The sequence below is a fragment of the Crotalus tigris genome, unplaced genomic scaffold (assembly GCF_016545835.1).
Source record: "Crotalus tigris isolate CLP2741 ecotype Arizona unplaced genomic scaffold, ASM1654583v1 scf7180000020000.429882, whole genome shotgun sequence".
NCBI lineage: Eukaryota > Metazoa > Chordata > Lepidosauria > Squamata > Viperidae > Crotalus > Crotalus tigris.
In genome coordinates, this window is record NW_024097814.1 from 133741 (window position 1) to 149715 (window position 15975).

Genomic DNA, 15975 nt, shown 5'->3' on the forward strand with positions numbered 1-15975 from the left:
GCTATGCCTTCACTTTTACAAACAGTGGATGGACAGCAGCATACATGGAAGACTCACATGGCTAGTTAGAAAGCTGTGCCTAGCTGTTTTCTGCCTGTGTGTACATGGAAAGCCACATTGTTTTTTCCCTGAAAAAAATGCACACTTGGTTTATTGTGAAAAGCAAAAATACTTGATAGATCAAGGAAATACACAGCTTGTTTGAAGAGCTGAATACAGGTGCTAAGTCTCCTCTCATGCCCTAATGCTTTTTGGAATCAAAGTATTACACACAGTGGTGGGATTCACCTGGTTCACACCAGTTCGGTAGAACTGGTACTTAATTTTTTTTGAGTTCAGGGAACCGGTTGATTCGTGGCAGAACCCCCATCCCCATCCCTGTTTGTGCAAATTGAGAATATTAATAATTATCAGGTTCACCTAATCTACAAAGGTAGTTTTTCCTATTTTCTGGCAACCATGAGGCGGGATAACATGAAAACCCATCTCCTGAGGCCGAGCAAAAGATAATTTCTCAAGTTGCCATCACAGTCCGCATCTCTGATGGGCACAGCCACTACCTCGAGTGACACTCTGCACAGCCAGTCAGCGTATCTCTGTGGCTTCCACCTTCACTTTTCCTGTTTCCGTTCTCACCCTTCTTCGGTAGTAACGAGGCTTGTGGGGCAATGGTGGCTATACAGGGCCTCCGTATTTTGGTGAAGGTGACTGAGCCAGAGCCCATGGAAGTGGAAGAGGATGATCTGTTGCTTCAGACTGGAACCCCCGCTACCCCCTTGCCTCTGCTACGGCATCATTAGAGGAACTAGCCGTGCCACTGGGGCATTCGCTGAGGCAGCTGCTGCCAGTAATGGAGCCAGGGAAATGGGCTGGGAGGGGGGGGAGCTGCCAGTGCCACTCCCACAAGGTGAAGCCAGTGGGAGAAGGGGAATCGGACCCACACATCCCGCTTCCCGATCTCCTGCAGCCTCTCATGCCACCCTACTGGTGCTGCAGCACGATGTCACATCCCCGTTATGAGGTGGCGTGTTGAAATCAGCCACAGCACCACTGGGCTGGTTTCCAGGGCTGTTTCCTCCACTCCATTACCACCAGCAGCTCCCTCAACGAGCATCCCACCGGCATGGCCAGTTCCTCTGCTGATACTATAGCAGAGGTGAGGGGATAGCCAGGGCTCCAATCTGAAGAAACAGCTCACCCTCCTCCACTTCCATGGGTTCCGGCTCAGTCGCCTTCACTGAAATATGGACAACTGCCATCGCCACACAAGCCCCGCTACTGCTGAAGGAGGGCGAGACCAGAAACAGAAAAAAATAAAGGCAGAAACCATAGAGATACATTGACCAGCTGTGCAGAACACCACTTGAGGGAGAACCTGCCCATACGGAGCTGGGGAAGTGGGCTGGGTTGGGGAGGAGCTGCCAGTGGGGGAAGGGGGATTGGACCCATGTGCCTTGCTTTCCGGTATCTGCCACAGCCTCTCATTCTGCCCCACTGGTGCAGCACAACACCACATCACCGTGATGCAGCAGTATTGCCAAAATTGGCCACAGCACCAGTGGGGCGGTGTAAGAGGCTGCTGAGGGAGCTGCCGCCGATAATGGAACTGGGGAAACGGGCCGGGTTGGGGGGAAGCTGCCAGTGCCACTGACACAAGGCGAAGCCAGTGGGGGAAGGGGTATCGGACCCATGCGCACTGCATTATAGTATTCTGCCGCAATGCCGCTGCATCATGGGAATGTTGCATCGTCGCAGCATGGGTGGGGTGGTGTGAGATTCCGGGACATGTGGGTCCAATCCCTCTTCCCTCACTGGCTTTGCCTCATGGCAGCAGTATTGGCAACTCCCTCCCCAACCTGGCCCATTTCCCCAGCTCTGTTACTAGCAGCAGCTGCCTCAGCGAGTGCCCCACCTGCACGGCTAGTTCCTCTGCTGATGCCATAGCAGAGGCGAGGGGTAGCGGGGACTCCAGTCTGAAGCAACAGCTCACTCTCTTCCACTTCCATGGGCTCCAACTCAGTCAACTTCACCGAAATACGGAGTACACCCTCCATTGCCCCACAGGCCTCGCTACCGCTGAAGGAGGGCAAGAACGGAAACAGGAAAAGTGAAGGCAAAAGCCATAGAGATACACTGACTGGCTGTGCAGAGCACCACTCGAGATAGCGGGTGCCCCTATCAGAGGCACGGACTATGGTGGTGACTTGAGAAATTATCTTTCGCCTGGTCTCGGGAGATAGGTTTTCCTGTTATCCCACCTCGCGATTGCCAGAAAATAGGAAAAAGTACCTTTGTAGGTTAGGTGGGTGAACCTGATAATTATTAATGTTCTCAGTTCACACAATATATTGAACCGTAAACTGAGCAAATAGAATTTCTAGCAGCAGGTTAAGCTACACATTTAGACCTCTGGAGAGCAAAGCTGTTATTTTTACAATCTGTTAGCCCTACACATAGCTTAATATGTGTAGATATTTAATTAATCTAGTTAAGTGCATTACATCAACATAGTCATCATTTACAATCACGTGACATCCCCCCACCTCATGTCTATGGTATCAACCAGAGAACCGGTTGTTAAATTATTTGAATTTCACCACTGATTACATGCTCCTCCATAAATGACTTAATGAGGAAGAGTTGCAGAGCTTGAAAGTTTCTGTTTCTTTGAGAGAATTTAGGGCAGGAGAAATCATGTAGTCTGCAATATGTGGGATAAATGCAGCTCCCCGAAAGTTTGTTGTTGTGGCTCTGGAGCCATCAACTACTGAAATTTAGTGGCATCCCAATAGCAATAGCAATAGCAATAGCATTTATATTTATATACTGCTTCATAGTGCTTTACAGCCCTCTAAGTGGTTTACAAAGTCTGCATATTGCCTCCAACAATCTGGGTCCTCATTTTACTGACCTTCAGCCAGTCAGGAAGGAACTCCTGGCAGTGAACAGAGTCAGCCTGCAATATTGTATTCTAATCACTGTGCCACCATTGCTCCTAAAGTGCACTAATGAAATTTAGTGACATCCCAAAGCGTTCTAATTTATTTTTTTTGTATAAATTTTATTAGTTTTTTATAGGGTTAGGGATGAGGTGGGATTGTGATTGTGATTTGGGTTCAGGTTAGGATTGGGGTTGGGGTTGGGGTTAGGGTTTTTCCAAATAACATTCTCAAAATTCAGCAAACAGCATAATGTATGTTTTCATATATTTAACAAGAAGTAATAGATAATGGTTAATTATCATAAACAATATGTTAATTAATCGTTCGATAGTCTTCTTCTTACTGATATATATTCAAGGTTATATATCACATCCCTTTCTCTGTAACTCATGTTCTAGCCATTGATAGAAATTATCCCATGTTCTAAAATACACTGAGTCTTCTTTCTCTTTTATCTTTAAAATCAATCTGTCCATTTCCGCACACTCTAAAATTTTCTTAATTAATACTTCTTCAGTTGGTAAATTTTCATTTTTCCAATGTTGGGCAAATACAATTCTTGCTGCAGTTAGTACGTGTAAAATTAAATGTATACAAACTTTCTCATAATTTGCTCCTATTATTCCTAACAAAAATAATTCTGGCTTAAAGTCTATTTGTTTTTTAGTCATTTTCTCCAACCATAAATGTATTTTTAACCAAAATCTTTTTGCTTATGGGCATGTCCACCAGATATGATAGTAAGTACCTGGTCTTTTTCTGCATTTCCAACACTTGTTTGAAGTATTTTTAAACATTTTTGCTAATCTCACTAGTGTCATATGTCATCTGTAAAACATTTTATATAAGTTTTTTTTATATGTCACTGCTTTAGTTAATTTTACATTTCTTTCCCGTAACTTTTGCCAGTTTTCTAATTCTATATTATCATCGTTTCTTTAACTTGTTCTTCCTCCATCTTTAAATTTAAATTTATAGAGTTTCTTAATCAGCTTTTCATCTGTTTTTAATAGTATCTGATCAAATTCTGTCTGTTCCTTATAGAATCCCATTGTTTTAACATCTTTTTCATATCTCATTTGAATTTGCAGATATGGCCACCATGATAGATCAATACCTTGTTCTTGTAGGTCAGTAGTTCTCAACCTTTTTAATGCCGCGACCCCCAACCGGCTGTAAGTTGAGGACTAAACTGGTCATAGGTCGAGGACTAAACCGGTCGTAAGTCGAGGACTACCCAACCGGTCGTAAGTCAAGGACTTTCCCGCACATGCGTGGTGCTGCCCCTTGCGCCAGCCGAGGCATAGCTGGCAAGCGGCAGAGATGGAGCAGGCCCAGCCCAAGGGAGGTAAGGCATCCACCGGAAAAGGGGAAAAAATGGCGGACAGCCTTGCTTGGCAACCCCTGTGAAATGGTCGATCGACCCCAAATGGGGTCGCGACCCATAGGTTGAGAACCACTGTTGTAGGTCTTGTCTGTCTTTCAATTTTCCTCATTGTCCAAAATATCTTTATAAGTCACAACTTTGTTGTAATTAATTAAATTAGGATAAGCAAAAGCTTTTATTGTTAAAAGCCATCCAGGTATCTTAATATAAATTTTTGCTTTTATTTTTTCCCATTCTGAAATAAGTGCATTTCTTATAAAGTGGTTTTGAAAGTATCTATGTGTTTTATTCTTCCCATACCACAGAAGGGCATGCCAACCAATTTGTAGGTCATGCCCCTCTAGGTATAATAGTCTTTTATCTCTAAGCATTATTCATTCTTTAAGCCATGTTAATATAGTTGCTTGGTAGTATAATGTCCAGTCTGGCAGTCCAAATCTTCCACTTTCTTTCGCTTCTTGTAGCATTTTCAATCTAATTCTGGCTTTTTTTCCTTGCCAGATAAATTTCAGTATTGTTGTAGTCAGTTCATCAAAAAAGGCTTTTCCCAGCCTTACAGGAATCGTTTGAAATAAAAAGAGTATTTTTTGGTAAAATATTCATTTTCACTGTTGCTATTTTCCCCAGCATTGAAAGTTGTAGGTTTTTCCACTTTTCCAGATCAAATTTGTTTTAGTAGTCTTGCATAATTATCTTCTTTTAGTGTTACACATCTTGCTGTTAGATAAATTCCCAAATATTTGACTTTTTTAACTATTTGAAGATTTGTTTTTTGTTAGATGTTTTTTTTTTCTCTTAGATTCTTTGTTAGCACTTTAGTCTTTTCTCTGTTTATTTTCAACCCTGCCACTTCTCCAATTTTTTCTATTTTCTCCATAAGTTTAGTGTTTGTTTCCAATGGATCTTCCAATATAAAAACCAAGTCATCTGCAGATGCTTATAGTTTATATTTTTCATCTTTTATCTCCAGTCCTTTAATTTCTATATCTTGTCTGATGTTTCTATTCAATACTTCCAGTGTTAGTATAAATAGTAATGGAGATAGTGGCCATCCCTATCTTATGCCTTTTTTAATGTTAAAGTTTTCTGTAAAATCACCATTTACAATTATTTTAGCTGTTTGTTTACAATAAATTATTTTAATTACATTTATAAAGTTTTCTCCAAAGTCCATTTCTGCAAGTTGCTGAAACATGAATTGCCAGTTTTCATTGTCAAATGCTTTTTGTGCATCAAGAAATATTAAAGCCATCTGTTTCCCTGGATGAATTTCATAATACTCTAACACATCAAGAATCATTCTTAAATTATTTTTATCTGTCTTTTAGGTAGAAAACCATTTTAGTCTATATGTATAAATTCGATCCAAAATTTATTTAGTCTTTCTGGTATTGGGGCGAAAATTTTATAGTCTACATTTAATAGCAATATTGGTCTATAGTTTTTTTTTTTCCGTTAGATCAGAGTCTTCTTTGGGTATCAAGAAGTTGTATTTGGTATTTTAGCATCCAAAGTATTTCATTACACAGTTCTTTCAAAATAGGACTTAGTATGTCTTTGTAATTATTTATAAAGCTCTGCAGGTAATCCATCTGGACCTGGAGTCTTATCATTTTTTTGCCTTTTTTATAGCCTCTATAATCTCCATCATTGATATTTTTCCATTTAGTATATTTTGAATATTCTCTGCAGGGCTTTTTTTCTCATAGAACGCCCAGAATGGAGTTCCAGCACTTTTTTTGGATGGAACCTTGTAGGGTAGGCAAAGCGGGTTGTATGATGTGTGTGAGTTCCGGCACCTTTTTTGCATTGATTCTCTGAAATTTTTGGTAAATCTGCTTTTTTAAAATACTGCTGTATTTTTTCTTTTGGAATTTCCTCTGCTTTGTAAAGTATCTCATAATAATCTTTGATAATTTTTTTAATTGTATCATTTTGAAACCGTAATTCACCTCTTGTATCTTGCAGCTTGTTTATCAGTTTTTTCTCTTTTTCTTTTTTGAGTCTATATGCTAACCATTCTCCTGGCTTGTTGGCATTTTCAAAGAAGTCCTGTTTAGCCCTTTTTTATCTGTTGAGCCATCATTTCCATCTCGATTAAATTTAATTTATATTTTATTATCTCCATTTGTTTCTTTAAGTATTTCGTTTTGTGGGTCTATTTGTAATTCTAATTCTAACTTTCTGAATTCTTCCTTCAACTTTAACTGTTATTGTTTCTTTTCTTTATTCTTTTTAGCGGTATAGGTTATAGCCAACCCTCTGAAATACGCTTTAGCCATATCCCACACATTTTGAAGTGATGTTTCTTCTTTCTTGTTTATTTTGAAGAAAAAATCCATTTCCTTTGTCACTAGTTGTATAAATTCTTTTTCTTTCAATATAGATTTATTCAAGGACCATCTTAATTTTTTGTTAGTTCCTCTCCAAGTCATCTTTATTGGGTTATGATCTGCCCAAACATTAGTTTCTATCTCAATTTCTTGATTCATCGTGTTACAGTAAGTTCCAAAGATGTCCATATCATAAAAATTCTATGATCTATGTCTATTTGAGTAAAATGTATATTGTATTTTTTTGGGATTTTTTTTCTCTATATATATCTTGGATACAAAGTTCTTCTGCCATTTTAAAAAACACTTTAGATAATGTATTTCCTCCTTTCCTCCCTTGTTTAGTGCTTTTATAATTTAATTTTCAGTAGTTAGAATGACTGTGTTTGTGTTGTAAATAGAGAAAAATACCATCTGGAACTTCTCGGTTACGACACTGAAAAGATTATTAGAAAATAGCCCTGTAACTATTTTGTAAAAGAAAGGATTAAGAGGAGATAGAGAAATGTATATGCTGGATAGCTTCAAGTCAGTTCAGATAAAAGAATATAAATTATCAGTAAAAAAATTATGAAATAATATTTTATATAGCAAGGAGGTTTACTATAAAAGAACTACAGTAATTTGCCCTCTACATGGGTAAAGCTTGCCTTGCTAACCTTCTGAACATTTTTGAGTCAACATTTGTAAGGACAAATGACTCAGTAAATACTGTATACCATTGTATATGTGGACTTTAAAATATCTTTGGCAAGCAATTCCATCATGAGAAAAAAACTACATTCCTTTGGCTTAGAATAAAAGTAGCTGGGAAGAGACGTGATAGAAATAAAACCATGCATGGTAAGGGAAAGAAATTTGTGTTATTCAAGTTAAAAATAGTATCCAAGAGTTAGGATACGGTTTGTGACAGACATTTCAGATTGAGGGAAAAGAGACAGGGCTATTGAGTCATTTTTGAAAATATGCCAGCTGGTTTCTGATCTTCTCACTTGTCTGTTTGCCAGCAGTTCTTCCATGATGCTTTTTGAACTAGAGTATGAACTTGGTTTTCTCTCATTCCTCCTCATTCCTGTCTTCTGTGTATTATTTCCTTCATCTTGCTGCTGATATTTTAAGTCAAGCCATTATGATCTTTAACTTAAAGTGGACTGGAAAAATTTTAAATAGTATTAAGTTTTTTAGAAGCTCTGATCTGGCTAGACCAGTATTTTTTATTTTGGTAAAGTGAAAACCTAATATTGCTGTGTTCTGTGTCAAAAGTATTATAACAAAGAAGCCTCTTGTAAGATCAGGAGGTTGAGATACCCATCACTTTAACTGCTATTGCCCAGGTCCAATGTAGAAAGCAAAAACAAAGATAGGGATCACTCAGTTCTGGGTAGAACTTAGCTTGCTTGAAAATATCCAGTTCTTGAACACTGAAAGCTTGGAAAAGACATTCCTTACTGATGATGGTATTTCCTATAATGGCTGGCTGATACAATTCAGATTCCCCCTCCCCATTATAACCACACTTTAGTCATTAAAAGGCAATTGTCTAAAGGGTCTAATGCATAAGTAACATGTTTCAAGCATATGTTACATTTAATGGGAAATAAAACCCTAATTTTGGAGATCATTAATACTAAACTATTACAGTTCTTGTTTTAAACCACACTACAGAAGTTACAATACTGTTTCTGTGTGAATTGAGATACTCCTGCATTTTAAGAGTGAGATCTTGTTTGTTACAAGTTCAGGACAATTTGATTATGCTTGGTAGTAGGTGCCATATTAAATCAATATTATTTTAGAAAACCTATAAAATGATGAACTGCTAAAATTGTTATAGTTAAATAAAGCTTATTATAGCTTATTTAATTTTTTTTCTTTCAACACATTTTTGTGGGGACAATATCAGGTTGTAGAAATATCGTATACTTCCCTGATCTGTTTTTATACAGTTCAGTAAAACCTTTCTATAAAACTACTGGCACATCATGGAACTGCAAATATCTCCTTGAAAATTCTGAACTTAGTCATTATCTCCATACCTCTGTGTTAAGATTATTCGATAACTAAGTGATTTTCTAGTAATATAATAAGAGTTGTACTATATGTCAAGCTATAAATCCTACTGTCTTTAGGACCGCTGCATGTTTCTAATGTGCCAACAATATGGGGGGGAAGGAGGGGAGAGTTTTGGGTCCACAGGTATTCCTTATCAATGTGAGAGCTGAAGCCGTTTAAGAGTTGTTTTGGCAAACCAAAGTTTCTTCTCATAATAATTGCTGGAAGATATATTGGACAATGTGACCTGAACTGTCAGAGAGTGGTGGGAAAGTTTCACTCTTTTAATTATCTGCTTCCTGCCATTTTTTCAAAGCTAGCTTCCTTTCTATCTTACCGGTTTGCTAATGCCTAATAAAGGTTACATTAGAGATCATGATGACTCCGGTGTTTTACTTCATTGGGCTTCTCAGCCGGAACCTTACACTAAGCTAGATCTATAAACAATTCCATTCCATTAAGGGGTCCTGAGCCCCTACACCCTCTGGTAGCCTCCAGAGAGGTGGTGAAGACTCAGGAGAAGATGCCTGAAACAGAGAAGCCAGCTGGAACTGGGTTGGGATCGACCAGCAGGACTCCAGCTGGGGCCCAAAGCAGCTTTGTAACCCCACCGGCCTCGACACATCCTAAGGAGCGAGTTGAATGTAAGGAGCTGACCCCGACCCTAGAATGGACGGGTGGAACAGTGGCATTCAATCGGCCTGAGTTGGAGAAATGGTGAAAGGAATTATGAAAAGTCACTGAAGTTGAATTCTCATTGTACTGCTCTCAGTACAGCGCCTTCGCCCCGGCACTCAACAGAAGCAGCAGCCACAGGGGCTGGGAGAGCTGTTAGCCTCCAGCCCAGTCCCAGTCTGGGACGAAGATCCTGGACCCCACCACCGATGCCTGCTCCTCAGCCTGAGCAGGCAGATTAGGGGCCACTGCTGGGCCTCAGGTAACCATATGGCGGAACCTGGATGTTTGGACCCTGGCCAGCACCAAGGCCACTTCCATCCCCACTGCTGAGGGCAATCTTTGATGGGAACCCCAAGAAGCTGGCATTCTTCCTCAATCAAGTCTGGACCCAACTCGACCGACATGGAGAAGATTACCCTGACGACGAGGCCTGGGTGGATGTTGTAGTGCTCAGCCTTGAAGGGAAGGTGGTGGAATGAGTGACAATTGTCCATGACAAAGGTACCCCCAAACTGGCAGATCTGGGAACATTTCTTTGCAGCCTCAGAGCCTGATTTGGGGACCCCGCACAGACCCAACGAGAAGAGATGGAGGTCCGGAGGGTCAAGCAGGGGAGTAGACCCATGACTGAGTACATTAGAGATTTTAGGAGGATCGTAGGGAGGCTGAGGCACTGGTCAGAGCTTCCAATGCTTCCAAAAGGGGCTGAGCTGTGACCTGTGCCATATGCGTCTGGACCAATCCCATACTGCCTTAATGACTGGTACCAGCTAATCACCACAGTGGAGTTAGACCTGGCAGTTGTATAAGAACCATGGGAGCTTCGGACTGTGACAAAGAAAAGCCAAGAGAGGCATGCTTTAGGGAGAAAGCCGCCAGCAACAGCATCCCTGGTTCCTGCAAGACAGTCCGACCGCAGCTCCATCATATACTTTCACTGTGGCCAGAACGGTCACAGGGCTGTGATGTGCCCAGCACCAGCCCTCCCATGGCGCCGATTCTTTTGAAGCCAAAGAAGCCACCAAAGAAGGGGAAGTAGAAATTTCAAGCAACAACTCAGGTCATTGAGGTCTCTCTCCCAAAGAGCGAAAGGGATGAAACTCTGACTGAAGAGGGACTGCCTATGATTCTTTATGACAATGAGAGCAAGGGAGAGGATGACCTAATAGTGAGTGGACCTGTCACCCACCTTGAAGTTAGAATAGACATCAAGGCATCCTGCTCAGGGGCAAGAGGGCGGTAAACGCCTTGTGAACCTGTGAAATTCAAACAGGTTGATGGCATGCTGATAGGAGGCAATGCTGCTTCCCATCTGATGGCCCGATGCAGCTAGACTTGGGAGACCACCAAGGGACTATTCATTTTATGGTTGCTCAAAGAGGGAGAGGATATGATCCTGGGCCTGGTTTGGTTAGCCAAGTGGGGCCCCCAGATCAGTTAGGAGAAAGCCTCAAAGTGAATGATTGTGAGGGAAAAGAGCAGCCCAAGAAGGTGGGGGGTGAGGAGAACCCTTGAGTGCAGCAAGGGAGCATCAGAGGAGGGGGAGGAGCAGCAATTCTCATGGGGACATTCAGCGAGAAAAAATGCAACATCCTCTCCCCTCACTGCCCCACGGACTGTGCTATTGAGATCCTGCCCAGGGTGAAACTTCTCAAAGCAAAGATGTATTCCATGACTCTGAAGGAGATGAAGGAGATGAGGGACAACAACATTGATAAGAACTTAGTGAGAGGGTTTATTCAGGTGGCAAAGTCTCAAATAGCGGCACCAGTATTCTTTAAAGAAAAGTAAAATGGGTCGCTGAGATTGTGCATTGATTTCTGTGGGATTAACGGAGTATGCATGGAAAACATGTACCTCCTCCTTCTCATGAAGGATATGCTAGGACAGTGATGGTGATCCTTTTAGAGACCGAGTGCCCCACTTATGTATCATCAGGTACCAGATGGGCGTGGTCTACTGGGTGGGCATGGCCTACTAGGTAGGCGTGGCCTACTGGGTGGATGTGTCTGGCATGGGTGTGGCCTACTGGGTTGGCGTGGCCATCTTGACATCACTCCCGTCAGGGAAACTTGTGCGGGCCTGGGCAGGACTGGGGCAGATCTGAGGGTTTCCAGCAAAGGGGGTGTGGGACCAGGGCGAGCGCCGGGTCATGGTCCACTGGAGGAACCTCACTGACCCTCGGGCCATGCAGGGGGGCCCTGGATGGTGGCACAGACTGCCTGGAGCCCTGCGCAGCGGAAGTCAAGTGCCCAGCCCAGTCCTTGAGCTCCCACAGCACCAGGACCCCACATCCCTGCCTACCCTAGCTGCACTTCCCCGAGGGGGTGCCCAGCTGCGTTTACCTCCTCCTCAAGGCTACTGCTTCTGTGCTCACTCTCCTGGGCTTGGTTGCTCATGGTGGGTGCAGGAGGGCAAAGTGCGTGGGTCAGAGAGAGGCCCACTCCCTCTCCATGCGAGGAGACCTAGCTTTGTAACCAAAGCATCCTCAGCAATAGGCTGGGAGACCACCAGGGGATGGCAAAAGGGCGACAGGGCTGCTGGTGGCCAAGTGCTAAGGCAGGACTTCCCTCAGACCCTCCCTCCCTCTTATTCCAATCTCCTTCCTTCCTTCCTTCCTTCCTTCCTTCCTTCCTTCCTTCCTTCCTTCCTTCCTTCCTTCCTTCCTCCTTCCCTCCCCTGCCTCCCTCCTTTTCATTCCCATCTCCTTCCTTCTTTCTCCCCTTTATTTCTTCCTGTTTCTCTCCCCTCCTTCCTTCCTTCCCTCCCTCCCTTTCTCTGTGCCCAGGAAGGGACAAGGGGAGAGGTTGGCAGCGCTTCTCTCAAAGAGTAAGAGAGTTGGAAGAGACCTCTGAGATCTTTAGTCCAAGACCCTGCTCAAGCAGGGGAGGTATACCATTCCAGACAATGGAATATCCAATCTCTATTTAAAAGCCTCCAGTGATGGAGCATCCACAACTTCTGAAGGCAAGCCTTTTCACTGGTTAGTTGTTTTCACAATTTTTAGTTCTAGGCTGGTTTTCTTCTTGATTAGTTTCCATCTATTATTGCCTTCTGAAGCTAGAGAAAATAGATTGATCCCTTCTTCTCTGTGGCAGCCATCAAATATTAGAACATTGTTATCATGTCACCACCCCTCGTCCTTTTCACTAAGCTAACACACCCAATTCCCACAAACATTTGTCATATGTTTTAGTCTCCAACCCCTAATCATCTATGTTTACTATCTATTTAGACCAGATGGCCCCCCAGGTTTGGTTTATAGAACTTCTCAGAGCCTTCTCAGAGACAGCACCCTAATTATAGAACTTTCTTCCAAGGAAAATATGAACAGTGCATCCCTCACCCATTTCGAGGCAACTCCAAACACTGTTCAGCCAGGCATATGTAGAACAACACATTTTATGGTCAAATAGCACTAAGTAAATTACTAATAATATTTTTCTTTATTAAAATACACACTTTTAATATTGTTTTAACCAGTGCTGTTGATGCTTTATAATAACTGTCTTTGAGAGGTTTTTTGTAAACCATCCTGGATTTCTCAGAAACATTTAATTTCGAATTAAATGTTGATTTAATAAATTAGGTAGAAGAAACAAATGTTTAAATACATCTGCAGACCTACTGCCTCCTAGGTGCATACTGCAGAGAAAAAAAGGCATTGTATTTCTAGCCAGCATAGCCATAGGATTATGGGAACTGTAGTCCATGACACCCAAAAGACATTAGTTTGGGTAAGGAGCAAAACAGAAAAGGCCAGCGCATAGCACAATTCAATATGTGGCTAAAGGAGTGGTGTAAAGGGGAAGGCTTTGGATATATTAGTCACGATGTCAGTAGCTGGTCCAATCAAAAGATGTACAAAAGAGATGGTTTGCATCCATAAAAAAAAGGGACTGAGTTACTCGGCTATAAATTCACAGATTTTCTGGAGGGAAATTTAAACTAAACAGCGAGGACAGGGAGTTAATTGATACGAAACAACCCTGTCCCCGGCAATTTAAAAACTATAGGGCTATCAGTGCATGTAGCATAGATGTGTGTGTGGACAAGAATACCAACCTTGCTATCAAGCAAAATGAAGCCTCTAATAGCGAGTGCCACATAAAGTGCACTAACCAAATAGGTGGTAAGACAATAGGGGAACTCAGGCACCACACAGGTTATGTAGAAAGGAAACACAGGGCCACCCACAAAGGACTCAAATGTTTATACACCAATGCACAGAGTATGAACAGCAAACAGGGTGAACTAGAAATTCAGGTTAATGAGGGCAGATACGATATTGTTGCCATTACGGAAACATGGTGGGATGAAACCCACACATGGAACACACAGCTAGAGGGATTTAAATTATTTAAAAGAAACAGACCAAATAAAAGAGGAGGTGGAGTTGCTCTCTATATAAGAAATAACTACATCTCCACAGAAATAGAGCACAACAATGATAAAAACTGTCTTGAATGCATTTGGATCAATATAAAAGGGGGGGGGGAAATGACATTGCCATAGGTGTATACTACAGACCACCCAACCAAACAGAGGAAATAGATGAACTTTTTGCTAGTCAGCTAACTAAGGTATGTAGGAAGCACATCACAATAGTAATGGGGGACTTTAACTACCCTGACATCAACTGGGAGACAAACTCCGCACCAAGTGGAAGATCAAACAGGTTCCTGGCAAACCTAGCAGACAACTTTGTCTCCCAAAAAGTAGAGAAGGGAACTAGGGGATTAGCCATTTTGGATCTAATTCTCACTAACAGAGATGAAATGATAGATGGTGTTGAAGCCATAGGAACCCTGGGAGGAAGTGATCATGCAATATTAGGGAAGGATTCCATGGATGAGAATCCTCAAGGGGAAAACAACTCAAGAAGCTTGGGAAATTTTGAAAAATGAGATAATAAAAGCACAGTCTAGCACAATACCAACAAAGAGGAAAAACAACAGCTCTCAAAAGAAACCAGCATGGCTGCATAAAGAACTCTCTGACAAATTGAAAGATAAAAAGGACAAGTATAGAAAGTGGAAAGAGGGGAACATAACTAAGTCAGAATATCAGCAAATAGCCCGAGCCTGCAAAGATGAAGTGAAGAAAGCCAAGGCTCAAAATGAACTAAGGCTTGCGACCAAAGTCAAAAATAACAAAAAAAGCTTCTTTCAACATGTAAAAAACAAGAAAAAAGTGAAGGAAATGATTGGTCCATTAGTGGGTGGAAGTGGCAAGAAGGTGACAAGCAACAGGGAGAAAGCAGAACTATTTAACTCATTTTTTGCATCTGTCTTTACACAAAGGGAAAAAACAGACCAACCTATCAAAAATAGTGCCATAAAAAACAAAACAGAAACACAAATTAAGATAGGCAAGAAAATGGTTAGTGAGCACCTGTCCAGCCTAGATGAGTTCAAATCGCCAGGACCAGATGGATTACACCCCAGAGTTCTCAAGGAACTGGCAGATGTGATATCGGAGCCACTGAACTATATTTTTCAAAGATCCTGGAACACAGGGGAACTACCAGAGGACTGGAAAAGAGCTGATGTAGTTCCCATCCTCAAAAAAGGAAAAAAAATGGATCCAGGAAATTACAGACCTATCAGCCTGACCTCAATACCTGGGAAGATCCTGGAAAAGATAATCAAACAACGAATCAACGAACACCTAGAGGCAAACAAAGTCATTACTAAAAGCCAACATGGGTTTGTCAAAAATAGATCATTCCAGACAAATCTTATTGCATTCTTTGACCAAGTGATAAAATTAGTGGATCAGAGGAATGCTGTGGAAATAATTTACTTGGACTTTAGTAAGGCATTTGATAAAGTAGATCACAACCTACTACTTGACAAGATAGAAAAATGTGGAGTAGACAGAACCGCCACCAGATGGATCCATAGCTGGCTGACCGGCCGTACTCAGCAAGTGGTCCGCAATGGAACTGCATCTATATGGAGGGAAGTGTGTAGTGGGGTGCCCCAGGGCTCTGTTCTGGGCCCAATACTCTTCAACATCTTCATCAACGATTTGGATGAAGGGATAGATGGGGAACTCATCAAATTTGCAGACGACACCAAGCTGGCAGGAATAGCCAACACTCCAGAAGACATGCTTAAGATACAGAAGGATCTGGACAGACTTGAACACTGGGCACTAACTAACAAAATGAAATTCAATGGTGAAAAAAGCAAGGTTCTACATTTAGGCAAGAAAAACCAAATGCACAAGTACAGCATAGGTGGCACCATGCTCAATAGTAGTAACTGTGAGAGGGACCTCGGAGTCCTAGTGGACAATCACCTAAATATGAGCCAGCAGTGTGCTGCAGCTGCCAAAAAGGCCAACACAGTGCTCTTGCCAATGGTCCGACCGCCCACTTCAGCAACCTCCCTCCCCAAGCCTCCGGCGCTCCACCTACTTTGGTCGGCCTGCCGGCCCCCACCTCAACACCCTGCCCACCACCACCCAGCATGGCTACCCCGGGGCTGCAGGGGCTGACTGGCATGGGAAAGGCACGCACCCCACCCTCCCATGCAGAGTAAGGTTGCTGCACCTTCCCTCACACAGATGCCCTCAC

At 42.2% G+C, this 15975-nt stretch overlaps 1 protein-coding gene across 1 annotated transcript in view; it reads left to right on the top strand.

The window, feature by feature from the left end:
• Positions 1–15975, top strand: part of LOC120318035 (dedicator of cytokinesis protein 4) — a 335809-nt gene that overhangs the window by 42170 nt on the left and 277664 nt on the right. The window lies entirely within an intron of this gene.